The sequence below is a fragment of the Pinus tabuliformis genome, chromosome Q (assembly GCF_031772625.1).
Source record: "Pinus tabuliformis cultivar Carrire ecotype Pingquan chromosome Q, CPIR1, whole genome shotgun sequence".
Taxonomy (NCBI): domain Eukaryota; kingdom Viridiplantae; phylum Streptophyta; class Pinopsida; order Pinales; family Pinaceae; genus Pinus; species Pinus tabuliformis.
Window position 1 is genome coordinate 948,321,802 of NC_142296.1, and position 16,844 is coordinate 948,338,645.

A 16,844-nucleotide genomic window follows, 5' to 3' on the forward strand; every position below is an offset into this window, starting at 1 on the left:
CAATAAAAGAACAGAACAAGCTCTTCAGTAAGCCCTGAATTATTTCTATTTACACATTCCAGGAATTGGGCTACAAAGCTTACAGAGGAAAAATGAAAAATTACTTGGAAGCTTCCATGAATCATATTTGCAGAGGTTAACATCTACTATTACTTGAAAAATTACTTGGAAGTTGCCATGGATCATATTTGTAGAGGTCCACATTTGCTATTATTTGAACATGGCGTGACTGCGAGGTCGCTTTCTTGCACAAGCAATGGACCACGAGCTCTTCCTCTGTAGGTAAGAATCTGAATCCCACAGGGAAATGTAAGTTCACTTCTGCATTTCTACTACCCATGCTTCTCAGGAGTCTTAATCCTTTGACCTGCTACTGCCTTTTTTATTGTTTATCCCCTGCCCTGTGTCTGATAAAGATATTTCACTCCGTCTTGCCGTGTAAGCCATAATCAAGCTTGTGGTTTTTTCCATAACCGAGCTAGAAAGTTTTTCAAAGGATGGCTGAGGCCATTGGGTAACAAATTGTAACCGATAAATAACAGTTTTCAATCAATCTGATGGCTGAAACTATTTCTATCGTCTAACATGAAAATCAATGACTCAAAATTCTACAAGTGGCATAAGAAGGGAGTTAATTTTAGAGGGAAACGCCTTACGACGTAACAAGGGGCATCAAAACCTTATAATGATATTCTTATAAATAAACCTACTTGTTGTCTCTGTGATATAGTCCCAAACTAGTTCCATTTCTACCCGCTTTGTTCATGTCATAGTTCTACCGTCTGTCAAGTTTAAGCACGCATGTATTTTTTGTTGTCGGAGGCATTGAGTGCCACTGCTTTTTGTCCTCGCGTAATTTTAAATGGGATATGGCATGCTTGTTCTTGTGGGTTTTCCTACACGCTCTTAACAATCTCAAGCCTTTGTCATCCTATTTATCCCTGCTGATGTTTCAAATTTTGGTCAGGTTCTTCATCGAAATCTCGTTGGAAGACGCTGCTACTTCTTCGGCCCGAGGGTGGCAAAGAGAGCTCTTTATATGTTGAGTGATGAATTCTTGCATTAATATCTTAGTGGTATGACTTAAAAGTGGGTCCCTTGATAACATATTATTAACAAGGGGCATCAAAACCTTATAATAATATTCTCATAAATAAACCTACTTGTTGTCTTTGTGATATAGTCCCAAAAGTAGCTCCATTTCTACTCGCTTTGTTCATGTCATAGTTCTACTTTTTACGTCAATCATCGTCCTCTCTTAAAAAATGGACCAATAAAACTCGATTGCCCATGTCTCAACTGGTGGCTATGGTAGAAGGGTTATAATGGGGTCTCATATCTCTATAGAGATCTACCCACTCCTTGAGAATTACGTCAAGTACCTACACAAGTTCTATAGTCTTTGTAACCGAGGGGATTAGCTCGACCAGTTGTCACAAATTTTTTTGGGCATTCAGGTAGTTTTGTGCCAGCAGGTGCTCAGTGTGAATCCCCTTGGGCGAGGTGTACTAGTCCATGCAACGAGGTTACTAAGGAAGTCGTCAACAAATGTGAGGAAGCATCCTTTAGGTTTCCCTAAGAAGTCACAGAGGAAAAAAAAGGGCATGCAATCTCTGTGCAGATTAGGCTACCACGTTATTACATGGGTGATATGGTTTGGATCATTATATTAATTTCCATCCATCTTGATGCTTTCAGAGTGGGAGAAGTGGAAGAATCAACTCGCGGGACCATTTTTACGGGTGGTCCCATTTCGAAAAATTTCAAGTCAAAGAACTTCTAGAGCCATTTTCATGCCTTAAATGAACACCTTTTGTGGTCCTGACCTTACTATGTGCCCATATTCCATAATATACATGCCAATACCTTTCCAATGGCGCAAGAATAGCCTCAATCGGAGCTTGTACGAGAAAGTTATGAGGTCCGGTAATGTCCGCCCGAAACCTCACCATGTGCTCATTTGTTGATGCCCAATTTTCATGACCAGGGACACATCTCCTCAAGGTATCATTCGCTCCCAATTGTATAGGTTTCCATGAGTCAATGTGTAGCAAACAACATTCAAAACGACGCACATGTCTTATGTTATTGCATGTCTAAGCTTACTTGGCTATCACGAAAGAATGAAATCTAGACTAGATCCTCTACGAAATATTTGACTTGGACTACATGTGCACATGGAATTCCATCATCTATATCGTTGGTTCTTCTCTCGAGTTCATTCTTAGCAAGTGGTCTAGGTTGCGGCAAAACTTACACGTCTGTGCGAGAATTTGAAAGTTGAATTCTTGGAAGAGCAAGAGCCACATGCAAAGGTGGTCATGATGCACTCACTTGTTCACAAGGTAAATCAGTGTAACTTGATACGCATGGACAATAAAAGAGTGCCACGAGATGTAATGTTATAACTCATGCAGAGAGAGTGATGTTCCAAGGCCACCTCTCTGTATCGTCAAATAGTTCCTTTCTGCCTTATTCATTTTTTTATTGACATAACGATGTGGATGCCAATATTTCCCTCCTCGGTTTGAGGTAGGATGGCACAAACAACACTATTTGTGGCATCAACTTGCGCACTAAACGACTTGTTTCAATCATGAATTCTTAGAGTAAGAGCCTCGACTAAATTTTTCTTCAACAAATCAAGGGATTCTTGGGAATCGTTTGAGAATGAAAGTTCAACATTTTGTTGGGGAAGTTCATCCATAAATAAAGTGGCGTCATAATGACACCTTACGAACTTCCTATAGTGTGTTTTGTTCTCGATGATATTCAAATTTGCTTTTGGTTTGTTGGTGTGATCTTCATGTTAGCCATGTCATATTCTAAACCATCATTGCACCTGGCACAACCAATTAGGATGCCTTTGTATACTTTTTTATTCAACAAAGAAAAAACTAACAACTTTATATTAAGATGAGGTTGTTTACATGTAGCATGTGTCAAAAGTCCACCATTTCCAGCATACATCCTAATCCGCAAAAATATATCCCAGTCACAGATCTAAACTAGCTATGTTTGAAAAAACACATTTGCTCAAATTTTGTCACTCGTACAACATAACAATAGAAAGCCATAAAAAACAACTCTAAAGAAAAACAAACATATCCACATCATGAAAAATATTAGCTTATGTGAAGTAGATCTTTCCCGAACCCTGAAATGTGTTGTCTATGAAGGCCGAGTATAAGATCTCCTCGGGCAATTGGGGATGCCCCTCCTTAAATTTTGCATCCACAATTCTATTTTGCTCCCTGTGCATATGAGAGAAGTTCACCCCCTTTAAAAAATACCTCCGAATTCTTTGTAACCAGCTTGTCATTAATGGAGGATTGAAAGAAGATTGCTTTGCTACCCACTAAATAATCACCTTAGAATCTCCAAATACCTCCAAAGTCTCTTTAGATAACCACTTAGCACAGTATAACAATCCCCATAATGCAATAATCTACGCACGAGTGTTGGAAACTCCACCCCCATGCCAACAAAAATGATAATGTATACGAGGACTAATAATAATGTGTGTGCCACAACTACATTTGTTATTCTTGGCAGCTCCACCAAAAAACCCACCCATAAAACAACCACCGATATTCCTGAGTCATATATGTCTCTAAGAGGCCTTGTCAAGAACATGCCCAAATTCTCTGAAATAAGAAAAAAAGATAAATAACAGATACTATTGATATTCTGAACCTGCACTTAAAAAACTCATGAATTTCGGCATCTCCAAATACCCCAGATGATAAATAGAGGCAAGGAATGATATCCTTTACATTCAGACATCCATTCCTACAAGCATAATTCCAACGTAGATGAGTTCAAATCAGCGAAAATGTTTAACTATGCGTCACATCAAACCATATAGGCACCACGAACAGGCATTTAAAAAAAATGTGCCACATCTTCCAGGTCCGATTTGCGCAAGGTACATCTGACAGGACCACAGAATCCCCCCCCCCCCCGACAAAGATTGTCCCAAGTGAATATCTTGTTATGCCAAGCTAACCAGCCAAATCATTTGAGCTTTAATGGAATGTTCCAACTCCATACCTTTTTGAACCATCTTTTAGACATAGAAAAAGGAGACGGCGACGTGATGTGCAAATATGCTTCCTCAACTAATACTTGTCCCGGTAATGTATTTCCATCCCACGAATAAATATCCTCACGATCACTTAAAAATATCTCATATGTATTAAGATTGTACACATATATGTCCCAAGCCATAGCCAGTGTACCAAATAAGCCAAGGTCCCACAAACCAGGCCACATAGGATGCAATATAAAAGCGCTGGTTGGGACCTGCAATTGGTTAATGTAATAAATGCCGAGATTGTGAAGATGTTGAATGAGTGGGAAAGGTAATGTATGCTCACCGACAAAACCATAGATGGGATCTAGACCGGTATCCACCTCGAAAATAGACCCAATATGCCATTTTAAGTTCCCCAAGAGCCAATGTTTAATTTTCATCTTGCGCCGCCAAATATATGAGATAGCACCTGGGACACCAGCCCCATCCTTAATCCAAGTTACCAAAGGCTGGTTTTTCAGATACTTATCGTTAATGATTTTTTCCAAATACCAACACGATTTAAAGAACGCCACAAACTCTTCATTGATAAAACCCAACTGGATTCTCCAATATCCATGATTCCCCAACCCCCATCCTCCTTACTTGAGATGATATCCTCCAGTCAAACAAGTTGAATTTTGTAACCATCTTTAGTACAAGCCCAAATGAACTTAGACATAATGGATTTAATCCTCTCGATGATGTATTTGGGCATCAGATATAGATACAACCAGTATACTGCAATACTCTGCAAAACCGCTTACACCATAATCAACCTTCCGCCAATTGTAAGCCACTCGTGTGACCATGATAACAACTTATGCTCAAATTTTTTGGTTAGCCAAACCCAATCTTTAATGCCATAATTATTAGGTGTAAGGGAGAAACTAAGATACTTAAACCCTTCGCACAATGAAACCTTCTCACCATCAAATAATCTCGTTGTCTCCAAAACATTGGCCTCCGCCTGAGATGAAGAAATCAACTGAGATTTAGCTTTTCTCATGTATAGACCCGTGGCATCACCAAAAGTGCATATAATCTTTTGCAATACATGTCATTCCACAACAGAAATATTCCCAAATATGAGGACATCATCCACAAAAATGAGATGGGTAATAAAAATGTTCCTCGTAATCCCCATACCCGAGAATGACCCACGGGAGTGTGCCACCGAAATCATTCTGCCCATGCCTTCAATGACAAGTAAAAATAACAGTGGAGAGAGTGAACCCTGAGATGCCTTCAGAAAGCATGAAGGCACCCCATTGGTTAAGACACCAAAATTTGCAGTAGTTATACAAGCCATAATCCACTCAATCACCAATCTAGAGAGGCCAATCTTATGAAGCACCGAACGCAGAAACTCCCGATCAACACAATCATATGCCTTGTGAAGGTCCAGTTTCAATAATAAAGCATCATTTTTCTTCATTTTGATACAATGTAAACATTCCTGGGCAATGGCCATGGCATCCTAGATTTGATGATTTTTAAGAAACCTGAATTGTTCCGACGCAATATGTTTCTATAGGGTAACTTTCAATCGGTTAGCAATGATCTTAGAGATAATTTTATACACAATGTTGCACAAGGCTATGGGTCGAGAGTCCTTGAAAGAAATTGGGCCTAAGACCTTTGCAATCAACATGATGAATGTAGAGTTTAGCTCACAAGATATGACGCAAGTTGTTCTCAACTCCTCAGCTAAAAGAAGTAATTCCGGCCCCATAATATATTCAATATATGAAACCGGAGCTTAGCATCCTTGGCAAACCCGGATAGTAAAATACCTGCAAAACATTTATAGGCCAAGAAGTTAACAACCCAAGGATCCCATAACACATCCAAACCCCCCGATTGTCCCAAAGCATCTGTAGCATAAACCCTCCACCCATGACACTTTTTTAAGAGTAAAGGCCAGGCATCATGGTCTCCTGCAAAAGAATGATAAAAGGATGATGGAATTTAATAAAATATTCCAGGCATTGTCGTTTAACGGAGCTTCCCAGACCCCGAATATTCAGTGACAAGATTTTCATATCGAAAGTTTACTGACGAGCTTGAGATCTCTAAGATCCCGAGTGGGTGAATTCACACAAGAAGATGGGAAGGTAGGATTTGACCCCTCCAAAAATTTAAAGAGACACCTGTAGGAGCAACCCCCAAATACCATCTGCTTTATGCTTCACCCGTCGCTTCTTTATAATAGTAAAATTCAGTCTAGAGTGGGGGCTCACAGTCACCCCATCTGATGGCGACACTTTCGAGTGGATGGCAAGAGGCTCCAAATCAAGTGCCGGGTTTAATTTCAAAAGTTCAATATCACGCCCCATCGAATTAGTAGGCGGCTGTTGTCCACTAATGGAACCAAATTGAAGCATCAAAGTGGGTGGATACACTGAAGGAGAGCAATACCCTTCCCGGATATAAGTGTCGTCGACCCCCAAATGACCAGCGAAATCCCTATCAGCATGACTAGCACCCAATGAGGGGAGGGTGGAGAAAATAGAGGATACTATGGAATTATCGATGCGGATCACAGGAATAATACAATATGTAGAATGGATATCACCCATCACCACAAAGTTGAGGGTAGATAAGAGGATGGCTTTGGATATTTGCCAATATACACCTTTTGTTTTTCAATGACAAACACAAGCTCGATATTTGGGTTGCATTGCCTTGAACAAATTCAAGCGACTAATTTATTAAACTATCGATGCAAACAAATTAAAAAATTCCCAAATTTTTTGAATCTAAAACTAAATCGTCTTTGGAATTACTTCCAGTTATATTTCAATGTTTTCTTTGTTGTATTTTAGTTGACTGGGATACTCATCTCTCATCTGAGAGACACGGGTTCAACTCCAACCAAGATAATTTATTTTGCAAATGTCTTTACAATAATAAAAAGAGATGTTCCTTTTAAAGGCTCTTACAGCAAGGCAAACACCTAATCCAACGCTTTTGCAGTGATCGATAACTCTTCTATATTAAATTGTTCGGGGAAATGGGAGCATTTTTTTCCTCTGTCTTCTTCACGTATTCTTGTAGCAAATAGTTGGATGGTGATGATGTTCATGTGCGATTAAGGAGATGTTTATTGATTGTTGGATACAAATCCTTTTTGTCAAATCACGTCTGTGATGCCTTATGATCACTGTGGGCGACGTGCGCCACCGGTGATGTTTCATCGCAGTTGTACAACTACTCTAACCCAGACTGCACCTAACTTCTCATTCGCTTCAACAATTAGCCAATTTTTCATTCAAGTGTTATTATATTCAATTATTTCATTCAACAATTATACAATTATGTGATACTCTAACTTCAGTACAAGCAGCGGAATAACACTCATTAACAGTCTGCGATATCGTAAAAAACAATATGAACACAAGTATTTGCGACAGGAGGGGGCAACTCCCAAAACACTTCTCCCCTTTACTCTTAAACTTGAAATAATATTTACAGTGGAGATAGAAAGGGGCCAGCCGTGTGCAAACTCATGCGCTGCCCAAGTACAAAGAGTGGCAGTGGTTGGCCCAGCCCAACTCACTAGTGAAAAGTGCCAAGTTTCGCAACCAGGGCGTGCACCTTTCCCAACAGAAACCCCAAAACTGGAGTCCCAAAACAGCCCAGAAAACCAACCCTCGGCCCTGCCCAGGAACCAGCTCGCTTGGGCGAGCTCTCCTCCTTCTGCGACGTGCCTTAGCTACGTTTTCAAATTCTGCGATGTAAGCCCCGCGGTTCTGCGATATCAGACCCCTTACATTTCTGCGATATCGCTAACTTTGTCCTTTCTGCGATTAGCTTTTGTGATATTACTTATCTTGTGCGAACTTGCTTGCTACCTCCTCCAAGTGTCGAGCTCCTCATCTTATAGATGCTCTAGCCGTTTGATTTTACGTGGGCCGAGGCCCCTTCTCTTCTTGAGTCGACCCTTCATCTTGTGCGGGCGCGCCCCTGGGCCGACCTGCTCGTGGGTGTGCTGACGCACCCCACCCTAGGAGCTTCGCCTATCGTGATGCCCACGGTACCACCTCTGGTCACTTCTGTGTCGGACAATCCACATTGCGCTGCCTGCTCGCTCGCCTGTCACGCACCTGCTCGCTATGTCTCGGTCGCACTTCCGCTGCGCCTTGCACCGTCGCGGCGCCCGGGCGCCACACCTTGTGTGCGGGCGCGCTCGTGGGTACGGGTCCATCGAGTTAGGTTGTCGCTACGTTGTGATGTGCGCGTTCTCCCTTGCACGCTCTCCGCTGTGGGCGGGCACTCTTATTCATGTGCCCTTTGATATACCACGTCGTGTGGGCTGGCGTGCCCTCGTGTCGTGCCCGCTGCATCTCTCTCGGTGCCCCGCCTTCGTGCGTGCGCGCCTAGGGCTTGCGCCCCTCAACTCGTGCACGCTGCCCCTTGTGTCGACCTGGGCGCCTCTCCTCCATGCGGGAGCGCTCATCGCACTTGGGCACTCTCATCGTACCTCCAAGTCGGTTTTTCGCCATCAAGTGAGCACGACCCATCAGGGGCGCCCGTTGGCCTTGGTGCCAACTCGGGGTCCTGACACTTTGCCATATGCGAAAGGAATATGAGCGGTCAAGTTGTTGATTACAGGTGGTAGGTCGTTGTGATTTGTTTTAGGGCCAAACTCTATTTTACCCCGATGCCAGAACTTCTCGCTAATTTAACATATTAATATGAATGGAATAGAACGTCGATAGTGGAGGAAGATATAGATCGAATCCTCCCCGAGCTCTCCTCCCGGTCAACCCTCCTCCGGTCGCGGCTAAATTTGATAGGCCAGACGCCGTTCTTGAAGGAAATCCAGCCACAGGAGGACGCGACGGTGGAGGTTGATGAGCAGACATTGGCCCTCATCATCAATGGAGAGCAGGAGGGTCCTATTGGGGGACAACGATCTACATCGCATTCTTGGTGTTCTCGTAGGGGAGCGTCGCAGTCTCCGACTTCTCGAGATCCACAATAGAGATGCGGCTGCCCATGGGCGTCGGACGCTATTTCAAAGGATCGCATTTCCACCCCTGTATGGGGCATCGAGCAGCGTGTTAACGTGCAATTCATGCCTCTCTCTCTATCTCTCTCAGGTAAACCAATCACAATGGGATTTTGTAGGGCTCTCTGAACCGAAAGCTTGCTTCATGAGGGTTTTGTAAAAATGGTTAGCAACACATTTTTGAAACAACGCAGATGTGAAAATTACTCACGAGCAGAGTTTTGAAAGTGTTGTACATTGCACACGAACTTAAACTTTGACTAGGCTTCTGTGCGAGAGAGCTTAAACTTTGACGAGTGTTTTGTGTGAGTGAAGCACCGAATAGATTAAGTGTTATAACCCAAGAACTGACTTAATAAGTGTATAGCTTTAATTCTTTTGCTAATTTAGTTTATGTGAGTATTAGTTTAGTTTGTAATGGTGAATTAAATATATATATATATACATTCATCGCAGCAAAATTAGACCTTGATATACCTTTCGTGAATAGCCAAAATCAAATCATGATATACTCTCCACAAGTAGTTAATATAAATGTCTCAGTGGATTAATCTTTCAAAACCATTAATACATTTGTTTTATGTTAACTTGGTAGTAAACTCATTATGCTTTCTCAAAGACAACTAAACACGCTATATTGTGTCATAATCAACAATTACAACATGATCAATACGTTAACGCGGTGGGTGATTAAATATGGAAAGGCCGACATAACAATAGGTTGTTGATTAAATTTGACTAAGTTAAGACACATCCCAGTGAATTTGGCTTCAAGGAATGGGTAAGCAATGATCTCCATTGATTAGGTCCAATGGCATTAAACATCAGATTGAAGGATTTTTAAATAGTGTAATTTTTTCCTTTATATTAATATATAAATTATTACATCCACCACAAGTTTAAGATAACATGGAAAGGGAAAAAATAGAAATAAAAATCTTTAGTGATTCTTTCCCATATAATTAATTATTTTGATATTATATATATGAAGTTTCATATTTTTAATAGTAGATAATATTGTGATATTTAGTTAATTTTATTTATATATAAAAAGCAATAAAGTTCATATTTGTACTTTCTAGATAATTTTAATTATAACATCCATCTGAATTCGCCGTAAGGCATCAAATATGGCAAACCTCTTTTAGGGTGAAAAGAGATTGGCATCAAATCTGGGAAACCTCTTTTAAGGTGAAAAGAGATTTGATCCCTCAAATGGAAAAGTAAAATAGATCTAGGGAGGTGAAAATGGTGAGAATATTGAAAATATAAGTTTGATATTAAAGAGCATGTCTATTTAAATGGTGAGGGGTATCAGAAGAAATAAAAATGAATTATCCCACATGCATGGTTGAATGGGATAGAGGAGAAAGGGAGCAATAGAAAAAGAAGCGAAAGAGAAGAGGAAAAGCATACCTTTCTCGGCCTTTTGGCTAAGATCAAGTGTAGTATCTGTTCTTATCAGTTTAATATCTGATACGTGGTTCATAGAACCACATGATATTAAATGTATTTTTCTAGGGGGAGGGCCCACTTACAATAGCTTGCTATTGGGGCTCTCGGGCGTCGCTTGTGCGTTGCACTACAGCACCAGCCTGGCGCACCCCACCAAGACAAGACCAAATTTATTTAAATAATAATAAATTGTTGAATGTTAATGTAATGGTTTGTTTGTTAGGATTGAACAACTTGTATTTACCGTGAATGAAATGAAATTTTGTGTTCTATATTCTATTCTATTCTATTCTATTCTGCTGATTAGCCGCGCATTGACTTGATCAGATATCGTGTTGTTTACCGCGCCCAAGTCCAGCAGGTATTATTACTGTCGCTCGTTTTGGGTATTTTCCAGTTCTTCCCCGTTTGCAGCTTTTCGAACTTCACCATCACGTTCTGATGTCAACCCAGAAACAGTCTGTCTGTAGAGCCTTTGATGGTCCACCTATCTATCTCAATTCCATAGTATAGTGCTCAAGCGTATGTTCCAGCTATCTATCTCAATTTCAATTCCATAGTGTGCTCAATCTCATGGTCCAGCTATCTCAATTCCATAGTGCTCACTCGTCCTAAATCCAATATAATCGATCAATTCCATAGTGCTCAGTCGTCCTAAATCCAATATGATCGATCTACAGACTCAATTCTTCAACTGTTGTTCTTTGAAGAACGCAGTAAAAAGCTTTGAAGGTGGATATATACCACTGATAAGTTTTATCGACTCCCTCAGCTTTTAACGCACTTTCTCAATGTTGTGCCCTGCATGGAAGCGTTTTCCGATCTGAATTTGGTTTATATATGTATGTATATCAGCAGCGATTTCAACTATGGCTTGCCTACTGTGCAAAAGGGATGTCGTGCATATTCCAATGTCACTAACAACATGAGCAGCAGTCTGGGAAACGTTGAAAATTTAATTTTGAAATGTGACAATGTGGGTGAGTACGTTTCTAGAGAGTTCAGGGATTTTTTTTCATTGTCAATGAGATGATGTTGCGAAGAGGGCAGAACAGTCAATGAGATGATGTTGCGACGAGGGCAGAATAGGGATTGATTTCTTAGGGAGAGTGCAGGGTGCGTGCTCAAAAATATATATACAGGATTGCTCAACTCATTTTGGGCAAAAGAATGTGAAGTTCACTTTGATTGGTAAAGACTTAGATGCTCTGTGCTCTGACTCTATTTGGTGCAGCAAGGGTGATTGGACAAAGACCGCCCCTGCCTACAGAGCATCACGCACAGTTCAGTTCAGTTCAGTTCACTGGGAAGTTGGGTGGGACACAAACTCAGGCATGTGCATGTGCTCAAGGAATAATAATAGAAAGAAATAAACACAACGGGTTTTCCTTTTTATTTTATTAGTTATCCTGGTAATGGAATTTACAATGCTTGCACTTGCAACCTCCAATGGCTGTCGCTGTTACAACAATAACAATTAAAACCACAGCACGGCCAAGTCCTTTTTTTCTCCCAACTTACCCATAGGTCTGAGTCTCGGTCGCACTCACATTCACTGTTCAAAACAGCTGTCGATGGCTCCTTTTAAAACTAGGAAAATCTATGGTTACCCTGTTTCTGCATTTTCTCCTCTCCACAGATATAGGATTGCTGGACTCGTTTTGGGCAAAGGCAGATGACACTTTGAACAACATCATCCAAACCCGATGGGCAAATAGGAATGAGAATTTGCGACTTTGGTCTTGGGCCCCTTCTTTCAAGGTAACAAAAATCAATTGTGACATTGGAATGCATGAAATATTGCTGAGCCAAACGTTTGCAAAACTGTTCTCTGCTCTTCCACTGTTCTGTTAGCTAGCCCGTGTTTCACTTGAACCACGTTGGCTCAAAAAATAGATATAACATATATTTCACGCTGTAAAAACCAGAAATCCAATTACTATATGTCCAGTTGTGGAAGTCTCCATTCTAAATTCGATTTCGATCTTGATGGTTCTTCAAGAGGTTGCCCTAGCAATGCAGCTTTTGAGTTTGTAATGAGGAATCGCATGGAAGAACCAGCCTATGTTGCTGTAGGGAATATAGTCTAACCTGCCAAGGATTATGTCGACGTTGTGGCATCCAAGAAGGAACGGAAGCGTCCATAAATTTATTTGAATGTGGAAGCATAAACCTGAAAGGGGACTCAAAACTCAACCGTCAGCAATTAAGGAATCGAAAATCTTCCATGGACCATTGGAGGTTGGAATCCATTGTCGCCTTCCCTCATAGCCAATTTGAAACTCAAACAGGTAAGGAGCAGGAAGGACGGGTGCAAGAAGATATCCAGATTTGGAGCATCCTCCAGGGGGATGCGAAAACACAAAAATCAACAACTCCACATCGAGAATCATGCATAGAGAGCATCATATAGGAATAATGTGGGAGGATCAAGGAACTTTAATGATGGCAATTCAAGCCATCAATCCACCTTGTCGCAAAATGAATCCATCCATCATGGCACTTGAAGAGCATCTGCATGTGAGAGGTGTGGAAACCCCTTGATCAAATTAATCATCATTGGACAACGAAATCTAGAGCGAATCCAAGTACAATGGATGATCCTATCTAGGTTTCTTTAGTGCACTAGTAGGAGATTGCTACCATGGAGGATCCTATCTAGGTTTCTTTAGTGCACTAGTAGAAGATTGAGTCTTCCTCCCTGTTTGACCCAGGTTTTTGTGATTGCTATCATGGAGGATCCTATCTAGGTTTCTTGTAAATGATCCAGTCTTCCTCTTCCTCCAGGCATCCGCTACACCGGTTTGGCCCTGGGAAGCATCCCTTCCTTATTCCTACTTGAGATAGAAATTTATTATTTGCTGCCAACAAACACAGCGCTGCTACTTCTAGCCACGGTTGTGGGAGCTACACCTCCTTCTTGGGCTTGTCATTTGACGACACCCAATCTTGATCTTGATCGGTTTGTTAGGTCTCCTTCCTTTGCCTTTGCCGGGGGTATTGTCATTCTTCTTTGGCTTTCCAACCAATTCTGTATTATCTATCCACTTCTAACAAATCATTTTTCTCTTTCCCAGTTCGACACTGATGATTTTGATTTCAAAGATATAGAGCATTGCTCCAACACTTTCCATTTTAGTTTTTTTAACCTGAAATGTTAAGCCCTCCCCTTCCAAAATTGTCAAGTGGTCTTTGACATTCTTCCCATTTTCACCCGGCATCGCGGCTGCCTTGACATGTGTTTGTTGGTGAGCTTGAAACATGCCTTATGTTTGGTGAATTGACTTGACATGCGTTGGTCGGCGAGCCCAAAACATGCCATCATGTTCGGTGAATTGCCCCGACAAGTGTTGGTCCTCGAGCTCGAAACATGCCTTCTATGTTTGGTGAACCGACTTGACGTTTGTTGGTCGCTGAGCTCGAAACATGCCTTCATGTTCGGTGAATTGACTTGAAATGCGTTGGCTGCTGAGCTCGAAACATGCCTTCTTGTTTGGTGAATTCACTCGACGTGTGTCTGTCGCTGAGCTCATGTGAATTAACTCGACGTGTGTCTGTCGCTGAGCTCATGTGAATTGACTCGACGAGTGTCGATTGTCGAGCTCATGTGAACTGACTCGACATGTGTTCGCTGTTGAGCTCCCGTGAATTGACTCGACGTGCGTCAGTTACTGAGCTCATGTGAACTGACTCGACGTGTGTCGAGCTCGAAAACAAACACCTTCATGTTTGGCAAATTGAAAAGTAATTGGAGAGGATTAAACATCCTCCACACAGTTTCATCCGAAAATTTCTCTCAAAAGTAATTGACTTGACATGCGTTGGTTGCTACCGAGCTCGAAACATGCCATCACGTTTGGTGAATTGAAAATAAATTTAGGGGATGGGATAGGAATATAAAACCCCAAATTCTTGTATTTTGATTTTTCAAGGTCCCCTCATTCAGCGTGCAGCCCCCATTTGCAAGACCGACGGCCTGGCCTATCGGTTGAGAAACCTCTGGGCCTGGAAGAAGGCAAGCCCCTTGGAAACGAAGGGTCTCTTTTCGAATTCTCGCGATGATTGATGCCAACTTGCTATTTGTTATTCTTTTCTAGATCCCCTCATTCGGCGTGGTGCCTCCATTTGCAACACTGTTGGCTTGTCCGTTGAGAGGAGTGATGCCAACTTGTTGTTTAGTACATTTTCCAAGATCCCCTCATTCAGCGTGGTGCCTCCATTTGCAAGACTGTCCGCTTGTCGGTCGAGAGCCCTCGGGGCCCTGGAAGGAGGTTATTGAGAGCCCTCGGGGCACTAGAAGGAGGTTATTGAGAGCCCTCGGGCACTGGAAGGACGTTATTGAGAACCCTCGGGGCCCGGAAGAAGGTAACCTCTTGGAAACGAAGGGTCTCTTTTCGAATTCTAGCGATGAGCGATGCTAACTTGCTTTTAAGAGGGAGCATTTTTAGGGTCCAAAAGGTTGATAATTATGCTTGAATCGCCAATGACGATCAACGTCCTCACTCTATCTGCGTACAACGATGACAATCCATGAAATAGAGCACACGCCTCTGCCGGGTTGTTTTTTGTTGTCCCTGGGCCCCACTCATAAGTCAATTTCCCCCTCCCCGCCGAGAACAAGAACAGAGAAATGTAGGAACTTGAGAATGTAGGGATAGTAGCATGGAGGAACGGCTCCAAGAGGCTATGATCACAAGGAGCCTTCTACGGCGAATGGTAACAACAACGGAAACCCTCTCGAATGCTACAATTAAACTCAAGCTCACTTCTAACATGACAGCGGCAGGGGACATGGCGACCAAGGATTTAACCTCCAATGCCGTTGGGGGAAGAGGTCAAGTGTTTTCAACTCGCAGAGCCTAGACCATAGAGTGCCATATAGCCATAGTGATGGAATTGCCCCCCGCCCCCTAGGTCATGGGTTTAGGGAGTGGTAAATTCAGAACTCCCCCATACAAACTAGTGAAGCTAGGCGGGGTTTTCCCCCATACAAACTAGTGAAGCTAGGCGGGATTGAGAACCTCTGGTGCATGATAAAAAAGGAAAAGACATGTTTACTTGAACAACATATCCAAATAGAGATAGGTGAAACCCCTGATACGATAAAAGGATGGTTTTATTAATGCCCCCACAAATGACCCAAAGCTAGGCCAATGGGGGTGTGGAAACCCGGAAAGGTCCTCTCATTCAAGTCATCCACTAAACTAGAGTTGCTCACCGCGAAAGAAAAAAATCCTGCAAGGATAAATGTATACCCACATATTGACAAAAGTCCTAGACATGGGAATATTTTGATGGACCCTGTCAACGGAGAGCCACCGAAGTTGGGGCAGCAAGGATTTCATATTTGGAGTGAGTTTCAGAGAAGCATTCAGAGAGGCTACAAATAAGTGGGCAACGCTGATCTCCCTTTGATTGCTGATAGGGCTGTTGTGCTTGGAGGATAATCTTCCCAAGGGTCTAGGGTTTGGCATTGATCAATAAGAAGCTTCAATAAGAGAAATTTACCGAAGGGTTTTCCTCTCAAGAGAAGAGAGGTTTTGACCCTGGCAGAGAGCCAACATCTTGTGTTCTTGTTCTTGTGTTTTTGGTAGCAGTTTGATGAAGTACACACACATGCATTAATAAGAAGAAGAAGAAGATTAAGCTAACAAGACAAATTGTAAAAAGACTTCACAAATTGTTCTCAAGTCAAGAAGAATCATACTACACCTAATTGCCCTAGATCCTTCAATAGTGACTCACTCTCGATCACATCATTATTACTTCATGGTTCAGCAGAGCAGAGATGTTGCATGAAGACAGGATGGCATGATGATGACAGATGGATTGGCAGGTGGAATTCTCCCTAGTTGAGAGGGAGTGTTAAAATTGGCAACTAGGGCCAAATTCCACCTTGGGACAGCACATATGATGGAGATGATTATTGCATTGGATTCCTCTTTTCGAGAGATCCAAGTTTGATATAAAAATCATCTCATTCGGACAAGCAGAAGTGTGAATTTGAACTTATTCTGTCACATGTACAAATTGTTAAGGTCGGCCTCAGCTTAATGTAGGTTCAAGAAGCCCAATAGATGTGCCTCTTCACCCACATCAAAGTGTATAAATAGATGAGACCTCTCTCCTCATTTAGACACCATTCACTCAACAATTCTTGTCTATCTTCAACAGATTGGTTTGTACAGCTTGGGGGTCATCTCTCTCTCTCTCTCACACATGCAGCTAGGACTGTTTTTCTGGGCTGAAACAGAACCGAGCTTTTCAGACTGTTGACCAGCGTAGACCCTTGATGAT

General features: G+C 42.0%; 1 non-coding gene across 1 annotated transcript; it reads left to right on the plus strand.

Moving 5' to 3' along the window:
* Nucleotides 1-10,504: 10,504 nt before the first annotated feature.
* On the plus strand, nucleotides 10,505-10,701 carry LOC149222621 (U2 spliceosomal RNA). Its single transcript, XR_016249831.1, has one exon. It is a non-coding gene; the product is annotated as a U2 spliceosomal RNA (small nuclear RNA).
* The last annotated feature ends 6,143 nt before the right edge of the window (nucleotides 10,702-16,844 follow it).